Source organism: Schistocerca gregaria, chromosome 1, assembly GCF_023897955.1.
Source record: "Schistocerca gregaria isolate iqSchGreg1 chromosome 1, iqSchGreg1.2, whole genome shotgun sequence".
In the NCBI taxonomy this organism is placed as follows: domain Eukaryota; kingdom Metazoa; phylum Arthropoda; class Insecta; order Orthoptera; family Acrididae; genus Schistocerca; species Schistocerca gregaria.
Genome location: NC_064920.1, coordinates 932,725,766 through 932,750,927, shown reverse-complemented (window position 1 = coordinate 932,750,927; position 25,162 = coordinate 932,725,766).

The following is a 25,162-nucleotide window of genomic DNA, read 5'->3' as shown; positions in this document are numbered from 1 at the left end:
TCTAACTTGGGGAAATATTTCTTTTTTTTTTCAGGTGAACGCTGTATTCGCGAACTGCAAATTTCCTACATTTGTGTGAGACGTTCTATACATTTTGCGAAGTAACGTTCCCTCGTATCCTCTCCCATTTTCTTGTACACGCACCATTTTGAAACTAATGCAACAGACGTTCCTAAATATCGTGTTGCTGTTATGAATAAGCATGGATTAGAAAAATTAACTCGCACAAGTTTTACCGTGTAGTTTACTGTATATGAGGAGTTCATGTCCACATTGTTAGGAGTGGGCTTTTTCCGTCGTCAGGAAAGGACTCCTAGCGAGTATGCAACCGCGTGTGGCAAGCGGTCGCCGCCGCCGCCGCCTGGCCGCGCGAGTAATGGAACATGACGCGCGCCAAGATTGATGACGTAATTTCATGCCGCAGCGAGGCGTGCGGCCGCCGGCTCCGTGGGAATGGGGTGGGGAGGGGGCTGTGACGCGGGAAAGACCACGCAGCCGCCGCCGCAGACATCAAAAACGAGTCTGCCACAAAACGCGCCGCAATTTCGACCTAATGCTCAAAGCCGGCGTGATACAAGTACTATCTCTTACACAGGCTCTGGAAGTCCAGTTAAATGTCCACTCACTTTTCCATTTCAGGATTATGTTGCGTTTTCATGTCACTAATTTAGCAATAACGACGGTGGTACAGATTTCGTTAGCAAAACGCGCGTTACATCATGCCGAGACATTTGTGCACATAAAGTCATTATTTTATACGTTTGAAAGGCCGAGAATCCTAGCGCAGTATTACATTTATTCGGTGAATTAACAAAAATTTGGTAGCCCACAGTATGTGAAGAAAGTCAAGATTGAAACAAGGATGATCTTATTTACTCCTTTCGAAGAGTTGTTGACTTCATTTAATCACATACCACTTTTGTGGTAGAGACATCATATGTCTTTGCTCTGCGGATGAGATCAGTTACTTAAAATACTGAAATTAATAGTTGTGACTCTAGCAGTGACTAGGTGAACATCATTAAGAGATCCACACAAATGTATAAGACACTTCGTGTCACGTAAAGAATTTCAGTCATAGTTACTAGCTACATTCTGACTATAAATAAATACAAAAGCTTCCGGTGAAAGTAGTGCCCTACAATACTTGGCAAGGTTTCATTATATGAAAGGTAGCGTAATTGTAGATGTAGAGAGTATTGCTTATGGGATATTTTCAGTATCTTGCCAATCTGCAGCGTGTGGGAGACAAATAATGGACTCAGAACCTGTGAACTAATGCATTCATTTTTAGTTGCGATTTTATAACAAATGTGATTCTTCTCGAATGTATCCTGTATCGAACTAAAATTAATTCACTTAAGTTTAACTATTAATGCAAGGAATACGGAATAAATTTTGAGGCAAAAAAGAACTGTCAGGATACGTTATATTGCAAGGCATATGGAATAAATTTTGAAGCGTAAAGGAATTGTCAGAATATGTTATATTACGAAAGGAAATGGTTAGAGTATTACGACCGAGTAATATAAAGGAAAAGTTAATGTAGTTAGTAGAAATATACTACAGTAAGATCCCATTAAATTTTCATTTCGTTAACGATAGCCCTGAAAGTTTGTCCTGCAGAATGGAAACCTAAAAGACCACCATACCACACTGGTATCATATGATTAATGCATCCAACAAATCCATACTTCGCTCACTGTGGTGGTAATCTTTACGCATCTTGGTGAATGCTACAATGGTCCCGTAAATAGGGCCATGCATATGTTTTCAGCATCTTTCACTTCGTTATTTCGTTCAGCTCATTTTGTTCAAGCAGGTCATTGATTAAAACAAGGGACAGAGAATATGTTTACACAGTTTTGTTCTCCAACTACACTGTCCCTTCGATTTCCACGAAAACAACATAATTTTGCAGCCTGAAGAGTGTGACTTCAGTGTGCAACAGATCTCGGCTGTCGTGGCAGAAAGAGTCGTACGGTACTGTTGAGTGGCAGCTACAGAGGAATATGGTAAGCCACATCTTACTGACTTTACCACCTCAGCAAACAATTGCCTTTTATTCGCAGTATATGAGAGATGAGTAGAGAGTTTCTGTTACGTGTAGCTAACTCAAGGCGATGAACACGTAGTGAGTTGTCATGTTTGTGTTCTTTGATGATGTGAGAAAAGTGTGCAACCAAATAGCAGAATATAGCCTACTCTTCTCGAATAGCACCAGCGGTAACGCTGACCATCATGTCCCCATCCTATGGACAGGTAACCATCAACAATGTCAATGAGTGCAAACCCACATCATAAGACAGTGCAGAGAAGTTTACAGCTTCATATAGGACAGAAGGTCTAGTTACCACGAACCTTACTCAGCGATCTTTGCTCTTCTTGCCAGCCTCTTACTGGCACTGACTGTGAAAATATCTTCTACCAATGGGATTATAATCGACTACTTCCAAACTCAGCGCCATCGCTCGAAATTGCATTAGCGACGTCCGCTACAAAGACAACCGGCTGTTGTCATGATCTAGTTATATTGCGGGGATCAGAGCCTGGCGGGCACATGGCCGATCCGAGTGGTCTACGCACAGCTGTGTTAAGCAACGAATGTCCTTCTCGTAGGTTGGCGGAAATTTTCAAAGCTGACCGATGGTGCCACGCATAATGACACAGCTGACTGAGTCCTCCTTCAGTGCTTCCGAATTTCCCACTAATCGACCCACTCCAAGTGCATCCGCGTGTTTTGTGATGTTAACAGCAGCCTACGTATGGGAAAATAATTATGTAGTCTGGCTGTTGTTAGTCTAACAGTCTGGGGCGACGCAGAAGACTGCAGGGAGTCCATTACTGAAGTTAAATATTCTCGGGTTTCATGCGGCGTCAAGTGGTTAACTGCCCACGAGCGTTCGGCTGACATCTCCCCTGCCATTGAGAAGTAGTTGACCGTCGTGTGGATGTCTGTACCTTACATTTACAGCCGCGCCGTTACCAGTAACGTCTCAGGTGCTCAGTAACACACATTATGTGGTAATGTTTCTTTGGTACGACCGCCGCGCCCACTTCCACAATGGAGACACAGGATCCCAGGCCGCAGACAGCTACAATCGTGTGCCTATATCCAAGGTGTTGCCATTATTTTGATCTTCAAAAATGGTTCAAATGTCCCTGAGCACTACGGGACTTAACATCTGCGGTCATCAGTCCCGTATAACTTTGATCTACTTAAACCTAAGTTACCTAAGGACATCTCACACATCCATGCCCGAGGCAGGATTCGAACCTGCGACCGTAGCAGTCACGCGGTTCCGGACTACAGCGCCTAGAACCGCATGACGACCGCTGCCTGCTTTCACTAAGGAAGATGAGACTGTTTTGATGTGCACCACCTGATTGAATTTCAAACAGTTGCAACCTAACATCTTGTTCAGCATTTATACGGGATTGTTTTAGTTGAAACTATGCAGAGAATCCTGATTCTCATAAATAAGTGGTTGAGAAGGGCACAAGAATAAGTTCAGCTTTATCTCACAAGATATTAAACACATCTTTAGCATGCACCAAAACTCCGACGCAGACTGCTTGGATTCAAACTTTGCGATTATCTCGGAATCTGATGTGTTAATTAATTTCTATTTTGCTGTACCCAACACTTTTCTACACACCGCTGAAGAGCGAAAGTAATCACTTTACAGGGTGTTACAAAAAAGTACGGCCAAACTTCAAAAAACATTCCTCACAAACAAAGACGGAAAATATGTTATGTGGACATGTGTCCGGAAACGCTTACTTTCCATGTTTGAGCTCATTTTATTACTTCTCTTCAAATCACATTAATCATCGAATGGAAACACACAGCAACAGAACGTACTAGCGTGACTTCAAACACATTGTTAGAGGAAATGTTCAACATGTCTTCCGTTAGCGAGGATACATGCATCCACCCTCCGTCGCATGGAATCCAAAATGCGCTGATGCAGCCCTGGAGAATGGCGTATTGTATCACAGCCGTCCACAATACGAGCACGAAGAGTCTCTACATTTGGTACCGGGGTTGCGTAGACAAGAGCTTTCAAATGCCCCCATAAATGAAAGTCAAGAGGGTTGAGGTCAGGAGAGCGTGGAGGCCATGGAATTGGTCCTCCTCTACCAATCCATCGGTCACCAAATTTGTTGTTGAGAAGCGTACGAACACTTCGACTGAAATGTGCAGGAGCTCCATCGTGCATGAACCACATGTGTCGTACTTGTAAAGGCACATGTTCTAGCAGCACAGGTAGCAGGCATGATAACGTGCTCCATTGAGCGTAGGTGGAAGAACATGGGGCCCAATCAAGACATCACAAACAATGCCTGCCCAAACGTTCACTGAAAATCTGAGTTGATGACGTGATTGCACAATTGTTGCGGATTCTCGTCAGCCCACACATGTTGATTGGGAAAATTTGATCACGTTGGAATGAAGCCTCATCCGTAAAGAGAACATTTACACTGAAATGAGGATTGACACATTGTGGGATAAAGCATTCGCAGAAGTGTACCCGTGGAGGCCAATCAGCTGCTGATAGTGCCTGCACACTCTGTACATGGTACGGAAACAACTGGTCCTCCCGTAGCAGTCTCCATACAGTGACGTGGTCAACGTTACCTTGTACAGCAGCAACTTCTCCGACGCTGACATTAGGGTTATCGTTAACTGCACGAAGAATTGCCTCGTCCATTGCAGGTGTCGTCGTCGTTCTAGGTCTTCCCCAGTCGCGAGTCACAGGCTAGAATGTTCCGTGCTCCCTAAGACGCCGATCAAGTGCTTCGAACGTCTTCCTGTCGGGACACCTCCGTTCTGGAAATCTGACTCGATACAAAGGTACCGCGCCACGGCTATTGCCCCATGCTAATCCATACATCAAATGGGCATCTTCCATCTCCGCAGTTGTAAACATTGCACTGACTGCAAAACCACGTTCATGATGAACACTAACCTGTTGATGCTACGTACTGATGTGCTTGGTGATAGTACTGTAGAGCAATGAGTCGCATGTCAACGCAAGCACCGAGGTCAACATTACCTTCCTCCAATTGGGCCAACTGGCGGTGCATCGACGAAGTACAGTACATACTGACGAAACTAAAATAAGCTCTAACATGGAAAATAAGCGTTTCCGGACACATACCCACATAAGATCTTTTCTTTATTTGTGTGTGAGGAATGTTTCTTGAAAGTCTGGCCGTTGCTTTTTGTAACACCCTGTATAGAGGTATTTGCCCCACTCAATTGTGAAAAATAAAAAAATATCATAATTTTAATAAAAAATCCTAGGTTTTCGGGTAGCACTTGCAATCTTTTTGCGGAACACCCAAGTGCTCCGCGAAGCATGAGAAACTATGTCACATATAGTATGGATAATATTTTATACTATTCTAGTTGTAGTTGACTATTTTCTTTGATCAGTTTGTCAAAGGTGGTGTACTTATGAAAAACCGAAATATTTTTTGTCTGAAAGACGCTGGATGCAGAACGTTATCTGCTTAGCAATTGAGGAGAACTAAAAAAAACTTCGACATCATCAGTTTGCCTCGAAAAACATGCAACGTGATGAACACACACTATTGTTGGCACTATTTCAACAAAGATTGCTCTAAGCTTTGCAATAAACGTGACATATATTTATGTGTTAGTAAATGGGTCAAGGAATATATAACCAGCACAAGATAAGTGCAGTTACAGAAAATCTGTTGCTAAATAAATTATTTGACGAAACTGAGACTAAGTGGAACAGCACCGAGTAGTACTTTCGTTATTACGTAGACTACGTTTCTTTAAAAATTATTACATTTCATTGTGGCACAGTATACAACTAGGTTCGCAATACTTAATTATAAAAATGCCTGGGTTACGAAATTATTGCGGTATCTTCAGATTATCCAGATATTTTTACACAATCTGATGATGCCTCAAACGGATGAAATGCATCATTGATATTAAATAATTTCTCAACCAAAACTGTTCTTTATTCTGAAACTATGTTTTTTTTTTTGTTGGTGAAAACACTGCGTCGCGAAAATAATTTTACTCGTCCTTTAAAGCGTAGAAGAGAAAATACATCTCCTACGTCTCTTTTTATCCACGTACCAGATGGTATACGCGTTTTACGTCTCAATTCACAGAGCTTGTGCTTGAAGTTCTAATGGAAGGGCCGTAACGAACCAAATGGATCCCCGCCGTAGACGTCACTGGCGCGGCCATCAGCGCCTCGGCGCCCTCCCCGAGACTCCTTTTGTGGCGCCCGCAACACATTAGGCGGGCAAGTTCTCGGGCCGTCTGGCAGCGCCGGATGAAAGACGCGATAGTGTTCGTGCGCTGTAGGAGCCATTGCTAGCGCCTCAATGGCGCTTAAGCGACGCGGAGCGCCGTACGCGCCTGCATTCAGTGCCGAGCAGGCCGGCGGTCGGTCAGGCGCGGCCTCATTGTTATGCGAGTGCATGAGCTACTCGGCTGCGAGGTTCTGCCCGGCGCGCGCCTGGCGGGCAGCGCCGCTGCTATCTTATCGGGCCGACGCCTCACCCCCTCCCCCCTGCCGGCCAGGCCGCTCCAAGATACACGCGATCAAACAAACTCTCTCGCCTCCGCTCCGCCTGATGTACTCTTAGCACACAGCGGCAGTAGTTAACAAACAGCCGGACAGCTTGAAGAGAGAACCAACAAAATTAACTGCTCGGTACACATCCTCCACACCCCGCCGATCCTTCCTCGCCTACGTCATCCTACCTCCTACCCCAGAAACCGGGCTTCTGCTGAGTGGTGTGGCTGCCGACGAGCAGCAACGCTTTTAGAGATTGTTAAGAGGACCGAGCGCACTGGCGCAATTCTGAACAAGCATTTGGAATGAGCGGGACTCAAATCTACATGAGGCCAATCGGCCACTCACTAAATCCCTAAGAGAGAATGCTGGGGTGGTTCCTTCCACAGGACGAAGCTGATCCCTTGCTCTATGTGCAAACGAAAGTCATTGTCGGGACGCTAACTTCTTCCTTTCCTTTCTTGCAAACGAAGTTTAAGATGTAAATCAGGCTCCTTCAGTAATTAAATATGTTGCCCACGACTTGCAAATAAACTAAAAGATCCGTCCTCGAAAGTGACCTGAGTCGCTACTCTGTTAAAATTGCTGGTATGACTAGTACAAAAAGTTCATTAATGGATCCAGAATTTCGTAGTCTCTGCAGGAAGTGTCATATTTTATTACCAAACTGGGTTTCGTTATCGACAGAAGTGGGGATGTTAACTATTAAGTTGTTTGGCATCCATCTCTCTTCGTTGCTCGTATTCATACAGCCGATTTACAATTCAACAAGGACCTAATATGTGCCCCTCGATGGACATGTGCCCCTCAGTCTGTTGCGAGGGCTGTGAGAAGCAGAACTATAAATCGCTAGGCACACAGTTTACTGAGATATATCAATAGAGCGTAGGTTACTTGGCCAAGACGTTATAAGGGGAATGAACTAACTAATAAGATACGTGTAAAACCTAAATACTACCAAAATACTGCTGTTACTTTCACAGCACACACCAACAAAGGAGAAAACGGAATGAACAGTGTTAGTGGACTTGGACCGTAAATTCAGAGGCTCATTCTACTCTCCTCTTGGTTATTTCTCAGTTCTGAACTTACGAGGAAAGAAACTACCACTGTTTATAGATTACGAGCATATCACATTTGTACTAATAATGACACGTCTGATAAAATGAATACCATTTTATGTTTTAGTCACTGAAGACAATGTCGTACGCTCTTGCATACACTCCTGGAAATTAAAAATAAGAACACCGTGAATTCATTGTCCCAGGAAGGGGAAACTTTATTGACACATTCCTGGGGTCAGATACATCACATGATCACACTGACAGAACCACAGGCACATAGACACAGGCAACAGAGCATGCACAATGTCGGCACTAGTACAGTGTATATCCACCTTTCGCAGCAATGCAGGCTGCTATTCTCCCATGGAGACGATCGTAGAGATGCTGGATGTAGTCCTGTGGAACGGCTTGCCATGCCATTTCCACCTGGCGCCTCAGTTGGACCAGCGTTCGTGCTGGACGTGCAGACCGCGTGAGACGACGCTTCATCCAGTCCCAAACATGCTCAATGGAGGACAGATTCGGATATCTTGCTGGCCAGGGTAGTTGACTTACACCTTCTAGCGCACGTTGGGTGGCACGGGATACATGCGGACGTGCATTGTCCTGTTGGAACAGCAAGTTCCCTTGCCGGTCTAGGAATGGTAGAACGATGGGTTGGATGACGGTTTGGATGTACCGTGCACTATTCAGTGTCCCCTCGACGATTACCAGAGGTGTACGGCTAGTGTAGGAGATCGCTCCCCACACTATGATGCCGGGTGTTGGCCCTGTGTGCCTCGGTCGTATGCAGTCCTGATTGTGGCGCTCACCTGCACGGCGCCAAACACGCATACGACCATCATTGGCACCAAGGCAGAAGCGACTCTCATCGCTGAAGACGACACGTCTCCATTCGTCCCTCCATTCACGCCTGTCGCGACACCACTGGAGGCGGGCTGCACGATGTTGGGGCGGGAGCGGAAGACGGCCTAACGGTGCGCGGGACCGTAGCCCAGCTTCATGGAGACGGTTGCGAATGGTCCTCGCCGATACCCCAGGAGCAACAGTGTCCCTAATTTGCTGGGAAGTGGCGGTGCGGTCCCCTACGGCACTGTGTAGGATCCTACCGTCTTGGCGTGCATCCGTGCGTCGCTGCGGTCCGGTCCGAGGTCGACGGGCACGTGCACCTTCCGCCGACTACTGGCGACAACATCGATGTACTGTGGAGACCTCACGCCCCACGTCTTGAGCAATTCAGCGGTACGTCCACCCGGCCTCCCGCATGCCCACTATACGCCCTCGCTCAAAGTCCGTCAACTGCACATACGGTTCACGTCCACGCTGTCGCTACATGCTACCAGTGTTAAAGACTGCGATGGAGCTCCGTATGCCACGGCAAACTGGCTGACACTGACGGCGGCGGTGCACAAATGCTGCGCAGCTAGCGCCATTCGACGGCCAACACCGCGGTTCCTGGTGTGTCCGCTGTGCCGTGCGTGTGATCATTGCTTGTACAGCCCTCTCGCAGTGTCCGGAGCAAGTATGGTGGGTCTGACACACCGGTGTCAATGTGTTCTTTTTTCCATTTCCAGGAGTGTATATTAATAGAAAGTGATAAACACAGTTATCTAACAACATTTACACTGTGAAATGTTTTAATAATTACCAAGTATATTCCTTGCTCTAAAAATACTTTCGTCACCAAACGTATTTGATACTGCATTCCTCCCTCCAAAAGCGAACTAAAATAGTTAACTAATTTTTCTTGATTACCATTATGGGTGCTTCTGTATGTTTAACAGTTTATTTTTATACCACAATGGCAAATGCTCCTGTAACAGCGGAAAAGGGGCGAATATGTCTTGGGCACAGTTAGGGACGTAAAATAAAGGAACTAGATTTCGACTTACCTGGCAGCGCCGAAGACATTTAAATCAAAACGTACTAATATATTTGCGTTTTTTTATTTATTTTTTATTTTTAATTTTTTTTTCTTTGTGCCTGAACACATGGTGGTTAATGTAATGCATTGTATCAAGTAAAGTAACATGTTAGACAATGTCACGTTTTGTGATGTGACACATGCCACCATGGTATACAATATGGAATTTGCCTCCAATAAAGTTTAGGATGCATGCACACACACTCTGAGATATTTCATATTACAGATGCACACTCACTCTCGGATGCTTCCTATTGTAGTGCATGCCTGTTTGTTGCTACACTCCTCACTATAAATGTAATATGGTTTGGGTTTAGTGGAGATATGTTGCCCTGGGGGACAAACTCATCCCCCCCCTCCCAAGACACCAAAAGATATTTTAGCGTACCCCCACCAGGAACAAATCCACCCCTAGAAAAACTGTTTCAGCTATTACTGCATGCTCTTTAATTGTATGATATTATGTATTGTTTACTATTGCTGGTGAATTTTCTGGAGTTTGGACACAGAGTAACGGACTTAAGCCTATAAATTGCAGGATGCTGATGTGCGAACACCTTGCAGCTGAAATGGATCACTGAGTTGAGGAATTTGGGTTCAAGATGTTTCATTCAAATGACTGTGAACATGCCAGATAAGTCTAAAAGCTAGCTCTCTCCTTTTACCTCCCCAACTCTGCCCAGACATATCCGCCTTTTTGTGCTGTGATAGCAGCATAAGAACTAGAGGGATTCCATCGCATCTGCTAACAACTGTACAGGGTTTATAAATGACTAACAAAACACAAACAGAAATAGCAGGCAGCAGACATAATGCGGCTGAAATAAGTCAACGAGATAGACAAGGCTGTTCCCTCCCTCTCAGTCTTTTTAATATGTTTGTTGATAATGTAGCCAAAACTGGGATGCAAACAGTAAAATATTTTAAAAGTAACGATGTGGTTCTCCATACACAACTTTTTCCTGTCGTTTAAGTAATTGATTAGGTAGAAGGTTAAGAATTGCTCTGAGCACTATGGGACGTAACTTCTGAGATCTTCAGTCCCGTTGAACTTAGATGTACTTAAACCTAACTAACCTAAGGACATCACGCACATCCATGCCCAAGGAAGGATTCGAACCTGCGACCGTAGTGGTTACGAGGTCCCAGACTGTAGCGCCTAGAACCGCTCGGCCACTCCGCCGGCTAGTCAGAAGGAAAACGAAGTATAGTTATACTGGAAATTCTCTATGGATGTAAAACCTGGACTCTTAAGAAAAGAGATGAAAAGAGAATAGAGGCACGTAAAATGAAGTTTCCTAGGTATGTGGCTGGATACACTTTCATCATAAAAAGGGAAATGATGATATCTGAACTGAACTGTGATACGTAAGACGTACCTGACATAATGAAACTGTGGTGGTAGCCTTTAAATCGGCCGCGGTCCGGTAGTATACGTCGGACCCGCGTGTCGCCACTATCAGTGATTGCAGACCGAGCGCCGCCACACGGAAGGTCTAGAGAGACTTCCTAGCACTCGCCCCAGTTGTACAGCCGACTTTGCTAGCGATGGTTCACTGACTTCTACGCTCTCATTTGCCGGGACGATAGTTAGCATAGGCTTCAGCTACGTTATTTGCTACGACCTAGCAAGGCGCCATTATCAGTTACCATTGATATTGTGAATCATGTACTGTCACGAACGACGTGCATCATTAATGGATTAAAGTTTAGTATTCCACCAGCTACGTCCGTTTCTCTCAATTCTAATTCCCTTGTCATGTTCCAGACATCACGCCAGCCTGCGTGACCTAAAACGCGTGCATTTCGGCCTCCTTTAGTAACACGGTGTTGGCTCTCCTGCCAACCACAACAGAAACTATACAGTTAAGGTGTAAACAACATATAGATCGTACGCCAGATGTAGCAATCACTAAAGCCTTAAAACAATATGACAAGATATAACTATATAAAATCACATAAACAATGTAAACAAAGAGGGTGTAAAGCAACAGATTGTAAGGGCGTCGTACATGATTTAATTATAACAGCATAATTAGAAAAGTACTTGTATTTTAATTGCGGTAAGAGATCGGGTACAAATTATTTAGAATACTGACGTATGCGGCAATGAGGATGATGTTGTGGTTGGCAGGAAAGCCAACACCGTTAGTACAGGAGGCTGAAATGCACACGTTTTAGCTCACGCAGGCTGGCGTGAGGTCTGGAACATGACAAGGGAATTAGAATTGAGAAAAACGGACGTAGCTGGTGGAATACTTAACTTTAATCCATTAATGACGAACGTCGCTCTTGACGATACATAGTTTACAATATCCATAGTACTGATAAAGGCGCCTTGCTAGATCATAGCAAATGACGTAGCTGAAGGCTACGCTAATTATCGTCTCGGCAAAAGAGAGCGTAGGAGTCAGTGAAGCAAAGTCGGCTGTACAACTGGGGCGAGTGCTAGGAAGTCTCTCTAGACCTGCCGTGTGGCGTCGCTCGGTCTGCAATCACTGATAGTGGCGACACGCGGGTCCGACGTATACTACCGGACCGCGGCCGATTTAAAGGCTACCACCTAGCAAGTGTGGTGTCAGGCGGTGACACCACATTCCTCCCCCGCAAATCTTCGTACGGTTGTGGCATAAGGCTCCCGCCCGCTGTGGGGAGGACCCCATGTTGACTTATGCGACGAGGTGGGGAGCCTAACAACAGGCGAGGTTGTGCTACCCGCACCCTACCATTCGGACCGCGGGGAGTTAGGAAACGCCAGAAAACCTGCTCCAGGGTGCACATGCGGTGTATTCGCCCGTAGAGAGACAGGAGGGGCCGAAGGGTCGACGTCCATCGGGCCGGGGCACCCTACGGGCGAAGACGACATATTGTCCGGAGCGGGCAAGAGTTCCATGTCGGAGGACGTCACGGGAAGCTATCGACAGCGCGTGACCCAGGGAGGGGCCTGGCGGTTGCAGCGACGCGTCCACTGCGGGCGTCGCCGGCGGCAGAACAGGCAGCGACGGCGGCGGCGGCGGCGGCGGCGGCGGCGGCGGGGCGTCGCCATGGGAGAAAATGGAAGGCAGCGTGTCGGTAACACCTGGGGCTGAGGCGAGCCAGTAGATGGGGCCCCGGGGCGCTGACCGGACGGCACCGTCGCTGAAAGCAGACGGCGAGCGGCAGATCCCGTGCGACGACAGAGGCGCAGGTGATTGAGATGCCGACGCACCTCACCAGAGGCCCCCAAAACAAGATGCATAGCGCTGCCGAGGCAGCGAAGGATGCGCCCTTCGAGCCAACGCCATGAACCTCTATAGTGGCGATAGTAGACAACGTCGCCTGGAGCAAAATCAGGTGACTGCCGCTGCACAGAAACCTGATGCTGCGGATGTAGCAAAGACATCAAGGTTCGGTGATGACGACCGGGGAGCAACTCAGCCGGCGAGCGACCATCGCGGGCTGAGAGCGATACGAAGACAAAAAGAGCAATAACGCGTCCTCCCGAGATTGCGACTCATTCAACTTCACATCTGTGTCTTGAGAGTCCGGACCAATAGTTCAGTGGCACCGTTTGACTGTGGCGAAAACGGCGCGGACGTCAGATGTTGAATACCATTGGCCTTGCAGAATGACAAATTCTGCGGACATGAATTGTGGGCCATTGTCGGAAACAATAGTCTGTGGAATACCTTCAATGCAAAAGATAGCGGATAACGCTTGGATGGTGGCTGAGGACGTTGTGGAAGACATCCGGACAACAAAAGGAAAATTACTGAATGAATCTACCACAACCAAGCATCGAGCATTCCATAATGGGCCAGCAAAATCGATGTTTAAGCGTTGCCAAGGGGAAGTGGCTTTTGACCATGGTAAGAATTTCCGCGGTGGTGCTGATTGTTGTTCGGCACACACCATGCAAGAAGAGCACATATTCGTAATCGCGGCATCGATTACGAACCAAATACAGTGCTGACGAGCAAGGTGTTTCGTTCTCACTATACCCTAATGTCCTTGGTGGAGAAGCTGTAAGACAGAGGACTGTAACGAACGTCGTACCACGACCCTGGAATGATCATTATCAGAACGCAACAGCAAAACACCACGTCTTACAAAAAGTCTCTCCTTGTGAGCAAAAAGTTGGCGAACCAACGGGTCCCCGATCCGTGACTTTGACAAGCACCATTGCGTAGCAACAAAACGCAGAATGGGAGCAAGGACAGGGTCGGCAGCTGTGGCTGTAGCTACACGACGAAAATCAATCGGAAACGATTCGACCACGTCATCGGTTTCCGCATCAACGAACATACAAGCAAGTTCGGAGGAATCGAATGCCCTATCCTCAGCAACAGGCAAGCGGGACAACTCATCGGCGTTTCCGTGCTTAGCAGTGGACCGATACAAGATATCGTAGCGGTACTGCGAGAGGAAAATAGACCAGCGAATGAATTTCTGCGCTGTACGTGGAGGTACAGGCTTGGTCGGATGAAAAAGAGATGTCAAAGGTTTGTGGTCTGTGATTATGGTAAAGTGACGACCATGCAAGAAGTCATGAAACTTTGTAACACCAAATAAGAGAGCCAATGCTTCTTTCTCGATCTGTGAATAATTTCTTTGCGCAGACGAGAGCAATTTGGACACCAAGGCAATAGGGCGATCGGGTGATCCATCTTTGTGCGCAAGCACAGCACCGATCCCAAATTCCGATGCATCCACCATCAACAAGAGGGGCTTCTGGTGATCGAATGGCGTAAGGTATGTGTTGGAAAGCAACGCCGATTTCAACTGGCGAAAGGCGCGGTCGCATTCCGTCGTCCAGACGAACGGAACACCTTTACGGCGTAAGCGATGAAGCGGAGCTGAAATGGAAGAGGCGTGTGGGATATAACGGTGATAATAATTAATTTTTCCCAGCACACTCTGTAGCTGCTTCAAATTCTGCGGCGACGGCAAGTCTTGTATGGCACGGAGGTGCGTTCGACTGGGTTGTATGGCTTGGGTATTGAGTACATGTCCCAAGTATGGCAAGTCCCGAGCAAAAAACATACATTTGTCCTTCCGCAAGCGAAGACCGTTTTGTCGCAAGACCTGAAATAATGTTCTGAGATTGGCCAAATGTTCTTCTTCCGTCTTTCCAGATAATTTGCTGCAGTAGGAACCGACGCACAAACAGTTTGTAGGTATTGCTGAAGCAATGCAGGGGTGGATGCACACCCGAATGGCAGTCGTTTGAATCGATACAACGCAAGATGCGTGTTAACCACTAAAACGCGCTGGGATTCTTTGTCCACCGGTATTTGCAAATACGCATCTGCAAGGTCCAACTTCGAAAAATATTTACCCCGACACAGTTTATCAAAAAGATCTTCCGGGCGGGGTAAAGGAAAAGTAGCAATCACTAGTTGTGGATTCACTGTTGCCTTGAAGTCCACACTAAGTCTCAACTTTCCGAAAGGTTTTGGCAAAATTACTAAGGGTGATGCCCAGAGAGAAGCCTGCACACGTTCAATTAAACCTTGTGATTCCAAATCGTGTAATGTTTTTGCGACCTCATCATGCAATGCGTGGGGAACATGGCGCTCTCTTAAAAATTTCGGTTGCGCGTTTACTTTCAGTTCCAAATGTGCTTTATAGTTCTTAACGCAACCGAGGCCCGGTGCAAAAATTTCTGCAAATTCTTCACATAGCCGAGAAACACTGTCTGAAGGCACCGTCTGGTTCACTGATAGGACCTGATTTACTACAGACAAGTTAAATAACTGAAAGAAATCGAAACCAGACAAGTTCACTGCAGAAGAAGATCTAAGGACGTAAAATGATACAAGTTTTGTTTGTCCTCTGTATGTTGCAAGAAGGCTGCACTGACCTTACACAGGGATCTCTTGTCCTGAATAGCTATTTAACGTAACACTTGCGGCACGCGACGGAGGTGTGCCCAGCAGTTTGTAAGTGTCTTGATTGATCAGTGAAACTGCAGCTCCTGTATCGAAATGAAATGCTATCACTTTGCCGTTAATGTCCAAGTCTACAAAAAGTTTATTGTCCTGCTGACGACAAGAGCGACTGTCTCGTGCAACGTGAACTGACACTGGTACATAATCACTTGCGACTTGACGGGAGTTCCGGCGATGTCGACGCACACTGTTTTTGGGACGAACACAGTCACTGTTTGAGAGAGTGGAAAGAACTACATGAATTTCCAAGGGTGAAGTTTCGCGAGCCTGACTATCCTTGGTTCGATTCCGATTCCGGCGCGAAGCAAAGAACGTGGAACGGTTTTGAGCTTCCGGTCTGAGCTTTCTCTGGCAAATCCTCTGAACAAGTCCTTTTTTATTACAATTAAAGGAAATGGCCTGGCGTAACGGGCAGTTCTCACCCAAATGTTTAGTAGCACACCGCGGGCATGATCTGGTCACTGCATTTGCTTGCCGGCGCGGCACACGTGGTTGAGAGCCTGGCGGCAGCGGCGCGGCTAGGCGCGAGGGCTGTTTACTGCTCCGTGCAGCTCGCACGGCGGGCCGGTTAACCCGACACACTGCTGGCGAAGTTTCAAATGATTCCTGAGCAAAGTCAAGTGTGTCCTGCCGATCCAATTTGTCAGTCACTTGTTGAAGGGAGGGACTGACTAGTTTCAAAATCTGTTCCCTTATACGAACATCAGAAACGTTCTGTGCAATTGCATCACGTACCATAGTATATGAATAAGGGAGTCTACATTGACACTCAAAAGCACAATCTCTAGTAAGGCCTTGCAAGGTTGCAACCCACTCCCGATTAGTCTGAAATGCCGTGCGTCTTGTACGAAAGGAGGTACACCTTTACGCAACTACATTGACTGATTCTTTGAAATATACATCTAATGCAGACAAAATTTATTCGTAGAACAGAGTTGCTACGTCGCGTCGGGGAAATAATTTGACTATCACACGGCACGTGGTCACACCTACTGAAGAAAGGAGAAAAGGCTACCGCTCGTTACCTTGAATTCTGTAGGCGGCGAGATAGAATCCAAATTGGCGTGACTACTCCGTCCAGCTTTCCAGTGCAACATCAAAAGGTCGAAAAGTGGATGCAACAGCGTGTTGTGGCTGCGTTAGCGGTGGAGCGGCGGCTGCCGCCTCGTTTTGCATTGCACGTTGACCCTGGACGAGCTGTCCAAGGGCATCCAGTAATGGCTGCTTCTGCTGATTCTGTAAGCGATAAAATTCGGACACTACATCTGGAGATTGTGGAGAAGCCAATACACAAGTAAATCAGGGCAATTTACATAAGAACACTTTTACTCTCGTCGCCAATGTTCTGGTTGGCAGGAGAGCCAACACCGTTACTACAGGAGGACGAAATGCACGCGTTTTAGCTCACGCAGGCTGGCGTGAGGTCTGGAACATGACAAGGGAATTATAACTGAGAAAAACTCACGTAGCTGGTGGAGTACTTAACTTTAATCCATTAATGACGAACGTGGCTCTTGACGATACATGGTTTACAATATCAGTGGTAACTGATAATGGCGCCTTGCTACGTCGTAGCAAGTGACGTAGCAGAAGGCTATGCTAACTATCGTCTCGGCAAATGAGAGCGTAGCAGTCAGTGAACCATCGCTAGCAAAGTCGGCTGTACAACTGGGGCGAGTGCTAGGAAGTCTCTCTAGACCTGCCGTGTGGCGCCGCTCGGTCTGCAATCACTGATAGTGGCGACACGCGGGTCCGACATACACTACCAGACCGCGGCCGATTTAAGGGCTACCACCTAGCAAGTGTGGTGTCTGGCGGTGACACCACAGATGACGTTACTAATCGCGTGTATTGGATGCTCAAGGGGTATCGAGCAGTCAGAATACAGCATGGTAATTTATCTGAGAAACAACATGAAATGAGGAAAGGAATGAACTCGCGGGCCGCTCCGCGGTGCGTGGCAAGGATGGACAAGCAGTTTTTCAAGGTCTGAGGGAATGCGAATCGAAGCCGGTGGTTATGAAACTGCTCTGCCCCAGAAGATCATTAGTAAGAAGTCGTACTGCTTTGTCCTTGCTTTGAAATAAGGACATGTAAAGTTAAGACTGAGTCATGTAATGTAAACGTTAAGTAGTATATCATTATTGTCCATATTAGGTATGATCCTGAATCTGCCAAGTTTTGTTGTATTATGTAATCTCGATTGTGGTGGGTATGCTACTTAATAGACACCCCACACTTACACCGTTATAGTTTTACGTAGCATGAAATTTCTAATATTGTGATTTCAAAAGGGGTAAGGTAAGATGCTGCGTTAGGGAACAGTAAAAGACTCACATTGTTTGATTAAGAAACTGATGCCACATCTATATTCAAAAGCGCAGAATGATAGTTGCACATCGAGGCGCAGAAATGGTATGTATGTACACACTTCTCCCAGTGACTAAGGATTTGGCTGGTAATGGCATAATAATAATAATGATAAACAATTTTTATTAGGAATTATTTTTATGATCAAGAATATTCTCAGCTGCATCAAGCATCAGTACTGTTGTTATATAACAACAGCAGAAAATCAATTGCTAAGTAGAGGGTAATAAAGCGTCTGATTTTATGGTCGTGTTACATGAAGAAATTAGAACAGCACTTTTATTTCAATTGCAGTAAGATATAGAGTTCAAGTTATTTAGAACATTTACATACGCGGGCTATGAGTATGACGTTACTAACCGCCCGTACTGCATGCTCAGTCGGTAACTGGCAGTCAGAATACAGCACATATCTTTTGCTGCGAAACCACAGAGAACGTGGACAGGTATTGCGAAATGGCTGGCGGCTCCACGGCGCGTGGCAGGAACGGAACAGCGTTTTTGCATGGGCTTCTTTAGTGCACTGTCCTTTGGGGCAACTGCGTTCGGGAGTCAATGGAACACTAGCGGATGCAGGCCTACTAGCCGACAGCCACCTCTCTGAAGTACACGTTTATATGGGATCGGGTCGTGGGAGTTTGCACAAGGTGAAGTGGGAAGTGATGCCTGTTACGGCGAAATGGCTCCGGCCCAGCCGCAGTCAAATGGCCACAGCTTAAATTTAAAGAAACCAACAGCCACTGGCTCTTCTGAAAGACTAGTTACGAGTGGGAGTTTTCCTGGAAATTTCCACTTTACTCCTACGTGGACCATTACAGATTAGCGGAATGCTGCATGGCTCGAAGGCGTCAGGAAGAGGGCACTCGTTTAGAGACGAGCCCTGTGACTGGACAGGAAAGCGTGGCCCTTCCGATATTCTTTTCCAGTAGCGGAGCCGTGAGTTTTGGTGAAAAGATCGGTCTGAGCCATCTCCGTGAGCGGAGAGGACGTTCTTCTGTGTGCGCCATTTTGTGCGCAGTAGAGAGGCACTTAGGCTCCAATTAATAGTTGAGGAGATGTACCAGCGCGCCTGTGTGAGCTGTATATTCATCACTCTGCAGGCAGAATCGGGAAATTAGACGCTCTAAATGCTGCTGGATATTAGACGTTGCAGAGGTTACTTTCGCCCATTAGCTGCACCTGTCTGTGAACTCGTTGCAACAGATCGCCGGAAGTAAAACAGAGCAGAGATCTATCGTACTACAACTCGCACCAGGCTGAATACGAAGTAGGTATTTCAAGAATCGGGGAAAGGTCTTAATTTTGAATGGAAGGTGGAAATACTGGCAAAACTTCAGTATATTCTGAACCTTAATAAGGTACACGTTCACTGCCAGTCTTAACACAGTAGTGCACAAACCCTTTCATTTACGTACGCCAGTTTATGGTAACATATTTCCCGAAATCTGAACACCTACTAAGCATGGATTGTTCTTAAATGAAAATGCTCGCTATACTATTAAGTTTATCGTTGTCTAATGCACTCAACTTTGTAGTCACCGATCTGGTCAATGGGCCGCGCGGAATTACTGTCTTTTCTCATACAGAAAATTACTTAACAAATCCGTACTTTCTAAAAACACCGGAATAAATAAGCCTTCACTTTAAAACACTTCTGAAACATTTAGCACAGCTAAAACGACGAATTATAACTTCCTACTCATACTACACACGACCGTAAAATGGAAAGGCTGCGTGTCGACTCCTTAGACTGCTGTATGCATTGTATATCTCAAAGAGAAAAGACACGCGAAGAATACTCCGTTCTTATTGATCAGTTTTCTTTAAGGCCAATAGAAAATCAATATTCTCCCAAGTTGGTCCATGCTATTCATGACTAACCAAACAACAAATAACACTTTCGAACTGTACTTTTTCCCGAAATAAATATTTAACATTCTGACATTGTGTTTATACTTTAAGTTATTAACTATTTGCATTTGCACTCGAATTAGCTTTCCTTTTACTTAACATATTATAATACAAAATTCCCTGTCGTGTCAATCACTCTGAAACTTCTGCTAAACCCCCAGGGCAGAACAGGTGATAAGGATTGTGGAAAGGGCCAAACAAGGTGTCGGTCAGTTTTACTTCAAAACTGTAATGAGGAGGTATTGAACAGAATTGGGGAGAAGAGGAGTTTGTGGCACAACTTGACAAGAAGAAGGGACTGGTTGTAGGACATGTTCTGAGGCATCAAGGAATCACAAATTTAGCATTGGAGGGCAGCGTAGAGGGTAAAAATCGTAGAGGGAGACCAAGAGAGGAATACACTAAGCAGGTTCAGAGGGATGTAGGTTGCAGTAAGTACTGGGAGATGAAGAAGCTTGCGCAGGATTGGGTAGCATTGAGAGCTGCATCAAACCAGTCTCAGGACTGAAGACCACAACAACAACAATTGTACTACAGGATGTCAGGGAATGGAAGGTTTCATTAAGTCTTTGTATATTAGGTATATTACATGACCCCCCAGCTACTCTTACATATTTAAATATAATGACTAGCTCCCTACATCAGAGAAAAAAAAAATTCTTAGCTTTTTGAAGTGTTTCATATTATTACTTTCTTATACTCTGGTTTGGCAGAACACTTCTGTCAGTCCATAATGCTTTCCATCTCGTGTCTGCCATCCCTCGTTCATAGGCAACTTCTCGAATTTTGCATATTGTTGCAATAGCACAGTCCACTACTAATTCACAGTTGGTTGTTTATGGTCTCATCAGGTGGATATAAATGATTTGTCCTACAGGCAGGGCCAGGGAAGAACGTTTCAAATTTTTTTTCATGGTGATTTTTTTCTCATTTTCAAGGATTCAGGGTCACAATCATATCACACAAAAAGAGTAATAATAATTCCTTAGTAAAGGGTACTGAAAATACAGAATGTTATTCAAATATATCTTATATATATGTTAAAATTCAAAATAACCCCCCAGATCCCACTAATTTTTTTTATTAGTATTGTGGTTACCCAACGCACTTTCATGCAACCCATTAATCTCTCATCAGAACTTTTATCTAATTTCATAACTTGTTTTACATTTCCATTACTTTTGATTTCAACTGATTCCATACCTTTTATATTGTCAGTTTTTTTCTCAAAACTTCTATTAATCCAGTAGCTTTCTATATGAATGTGATCACAAGACATAAACCGTTTTACAGACTAACCATAATAGCTGAATAATTTTTCAACTTATTAACTAAGACATAGAAATAAGTGTGTAATAATTACAATTATTATATCTTTCTGTAATAAATAATGCAGATTATACATAAATTACAAAAAATGTAAATTACATAAATTTCTATATAAAAAAGGTAATTCTAAAGAGAAGGATAGAAATGACAGTGGAAGATAGCTTTTCAGATAAGATTATAGGTGAGTAACACATGTAGCTACTGATACCGGAAAGGAAGAAGGTTGAATGCTACATAGCTAGGAGACCTCGTGCTCGCCACTCACTTGACACAAAGGTAGTGTCCTCCTGAAGGCACACATGTTATTTATTTATTTCCACTGGTTGGTTCTTTATATGGTTTCAATTCTGTGATGTTTTCGAAGATCAAACAATTTCCCAGATAAACTAACCTGAATGCATTGGGTTGAAGGATGGATTGAATTTTGAAAGGACCAATGTATATGTCAAAGAATTTCTTTAATTCACTGGAGATTGCGTTTGATTTCTCATGGGTTTTTTACGAGTACAAGGTTTTCTATTTCCAAATTGATGGGTTTTAACCTTTTGTCATGCCTGTTTTCTCTTATTTTTTCTTGTTCTTCCGTAACTTTCTTAACAGTTTGTTCCCTCTCTTGTGGACTTATAGCCTTGCATGCTGGGAATTCTGTTAGTTCGTTTATAAATTTGGTGGTTTCTTGTGGTACAAAATCTCGTAAGGACAAAATCCAATGGATGATGTTGTAAGCTATTAAGTATATCCTCACACTTTTCTACATATTGTATCCAACTGTCATGATTCTTTTTTTTTTTTTTTTTTTTTTTTTTTTGCAGTAGGCTCTCAATATCCTCCCTAATTCGCGCATGTAACGTTCTGTGGGGTTAGAAGATGGATGGTACACAGATATTAACACATGATTAATGCCCTCATCCTCACTAGATGTTTTCCACAGCTTCGATGTGAACTGGGCTACATTATCTGAAAGTATGCTTTTCGGTTTCCCTACATAGACGAAAATAATCTTTCCTAATTTTGAAGATGATGTTCTTGCTTGTGGCTTTTTTTCCAAGGGTAAAGTTTAATAAATTTTGAAAACAAATCTGCCGTTACAAAAATATAAGAAAATCCACCTTTGGCTTTAGGCAATGAACCATATAATTCTACAGCTTCAAGTTGTAATCGTTCTTTTGGAAAAATATTTTGTTTCGCTCCCGTGGAATTTTGATTATTAACCTTAACTCTCTGAAACCGATCACAGGAAGGTAGTTTTCTTACCCTTCTAGCGATATCACAAAAATATACATTTTCCTGGACCTTTTGTACATACTTTTGTGCCCCACAATGTCCAAAACTTTCATGTACATATTTAATTAAAACCTCAATATATTGCACTGGCCAGCACAGCTTCCACGCATTACTGTCCACATTCCATCTCCTAAATGGAATGCCCTTATGCAGTTTGAAATATTGATCTACTTTTACATACCCTTTCTATCCTAAATAGCTTTTAACTGACTTCCTATTTGAATAGTGCTGCGATTGTTGTTACAAATTTTCCTAATTTCTTTCTCATCTTTTACTCCTTTTAAATACATTATTCTGAATTCCTTCTCGTATTCACTATCGTTGTTCTCATCTTCACCCTCTCTGGTAATCTAAACAAAGCATCAGCAATTAAGTTATCTTCCCCTTTAATATGTCTTATGGAATAATCAAATTGTTGAAGAAAGGAGTGCCCATCTAATTATCCTACCATTGTGCACAGGTACACTCTTGTATGTATATTAAGGCCATGTGGTCCGTATATGCTATTACTTTGTGTCCCAACAGTTAATTTTTAAGTTTTGTGAATGCCCAGTGTATTACTAATAACTCCTTCTCAGTAACAGTGTATGACTTTTCATGCTTTTCAAATGTCCTACTGGCAAATGCTATGGACCTGTGCTCCTTTTACTCCATACACAACCTTTTCCTGAAAGAGATGAGCTCCAAGTCAATTGTCACTGCTGTCAGTCATAATACAAAAGGGTTCTGACAAATCAGGTCGGTACAAGATCTTAGTCTTACATACTTGTTACTTTATACTGTCAAACGCCTCTTGGCAGTCTTTGTGCCAAACCCAGATAGTGTTCTTTTTTAGTAATTTGTTCAAACTAGGTGTTTAAAACTTGTGTACTCAGAAATTTCCGGTAGTACCCACAGATCCCGAAAAATGACTTTCATTGCATTTTTGCTTTTTGGTACTGGGAATTTTGCTATGGCTTCTAACTTATCTTCGTCTGGTAATATCCGTTTTCCTGAAATTGTATGCCCCACAAATTTTAATTCCCTAACCCCAAATTTACACTTTTCTAATTTTAATGACATACCCCTCTCTCAATCTATGACATACCTCATGCAGTACACTAACGTGTTCTTCCCAACTTTACCCCATTACAAGAATATCATCTACATACACAATCAATTTATTCAAAACTTATTTTCCTACTACAAAGTCTAATGCTCGAACGAACTCAGCCACAGATACATTAAGCCCAAAAAAGCAACACAATAACATCTCCCCCCTTACAAGGATGTAGTATATTTCCTGGAATTGACTTCGAACGGAATTTGATGGAAACCTGATGTTAAATCTAGGCGGGAAATTTATTTAATGTGTTAAAATTTGTTTAGTAATTTGTCTATGTTTTCTCGATGGTCTGTCCCTCTCTCTAGGTCTGAAACAAGCCTTACACCACCGTCACGTTTTGTTACTAGTACCAATGTGTTATTATACTCACTGTTGCATCTTTCTATCACTTCCCAATCTTGCACCTTTTGCAAACTCTTTTTCTACAGCTTTCCTTTTGGAGGCTGGTACACCATAAGGCTTAATGAGAAATGGTTTGTGTGGTTTTAAGATTACTCTACACTCATAGTTTCTTACTCTGCCTGGTCTGTCACTATACACATCTTTATACTGCCATAGTAAATCACTTAAAAGTTCAGCCTGATCACTACTTAAATCTCCTGCTTCCTTGATTTTATTCTCCACTAATTCAGCATTATCCTCAGTACTACAATCTTCTTCATAGCTCTCCCCATTTGACCATAACTTTTCATTAGCACAAATTACGTTTATAATCTGAAAATTTGAATTAGTACAGCTTTGAATAGTTAACTTTATTTCCTGTGTTACTTGTATTTTAGGGTTAGTAATTCTTATTTTTCTATTACACCAATCAAACTCTGCATTAACATCATGTACACAGTTCATGCCAAACAAAATATTTTCAGTTTAATCAGCTACCACAAAACATCCTTGAATGTACTTTACATCACCAATTGAAAAAGATATTAGTGACTGCCTATTCACAACTTTACTATGCCTACCATTAGCTCCCTTGATTTTTATTTCGGTAATTGGATGTTCTACAAAATCGCAATTATTTTTCTGTTGGTTCTTAAATTTCTCTGAAATGGCACAAATGGAGCTACCTGTATCCAAAAGACAAACTCCCTCACAATCAGCGATTTTGATTTGAGTATATGGACAGCCTAAGACGTTTTTTCTGTTATCTTTTTCCTCCTTTAGCAAATCATGCTGAGTTTCTTTAAACCCTATGTCATTTACATTTCCTTTATTGATACCTTTAGCGTAACATTCCGAAATTTTATTCAGAGCTATAACAGATGCCTGCCTAATACTTTTACCTTCACACACAGATTGTATACCATTTAAATCACATTGTTTGCTATTTTGCACACTGCAAGACTGTTGATGAGTTTTCCTGTTCCAGTTTGAATGAAACTCTTCACATATGATCTTAATTACCCTCTTTATCTTGTCAAAATCACTGTGTTCCTTATGTGCATCCCATAACATCTTTAACATTACTTTTAAATCATTATAGTCACTCATTTCACCATGACCTGATGATGCTGAATTAATCTTGACTAGCACAATCTAAATTTAAAAAACTTCACTTACACTACTATTCTCCTCTCTTCCACAGTTAACCAAATCTTTCATAACCTCTAAATACACAATACCATATAATTCCTTTTCCAAATCATCAACACTAGAAATACTTCCATCAGCATT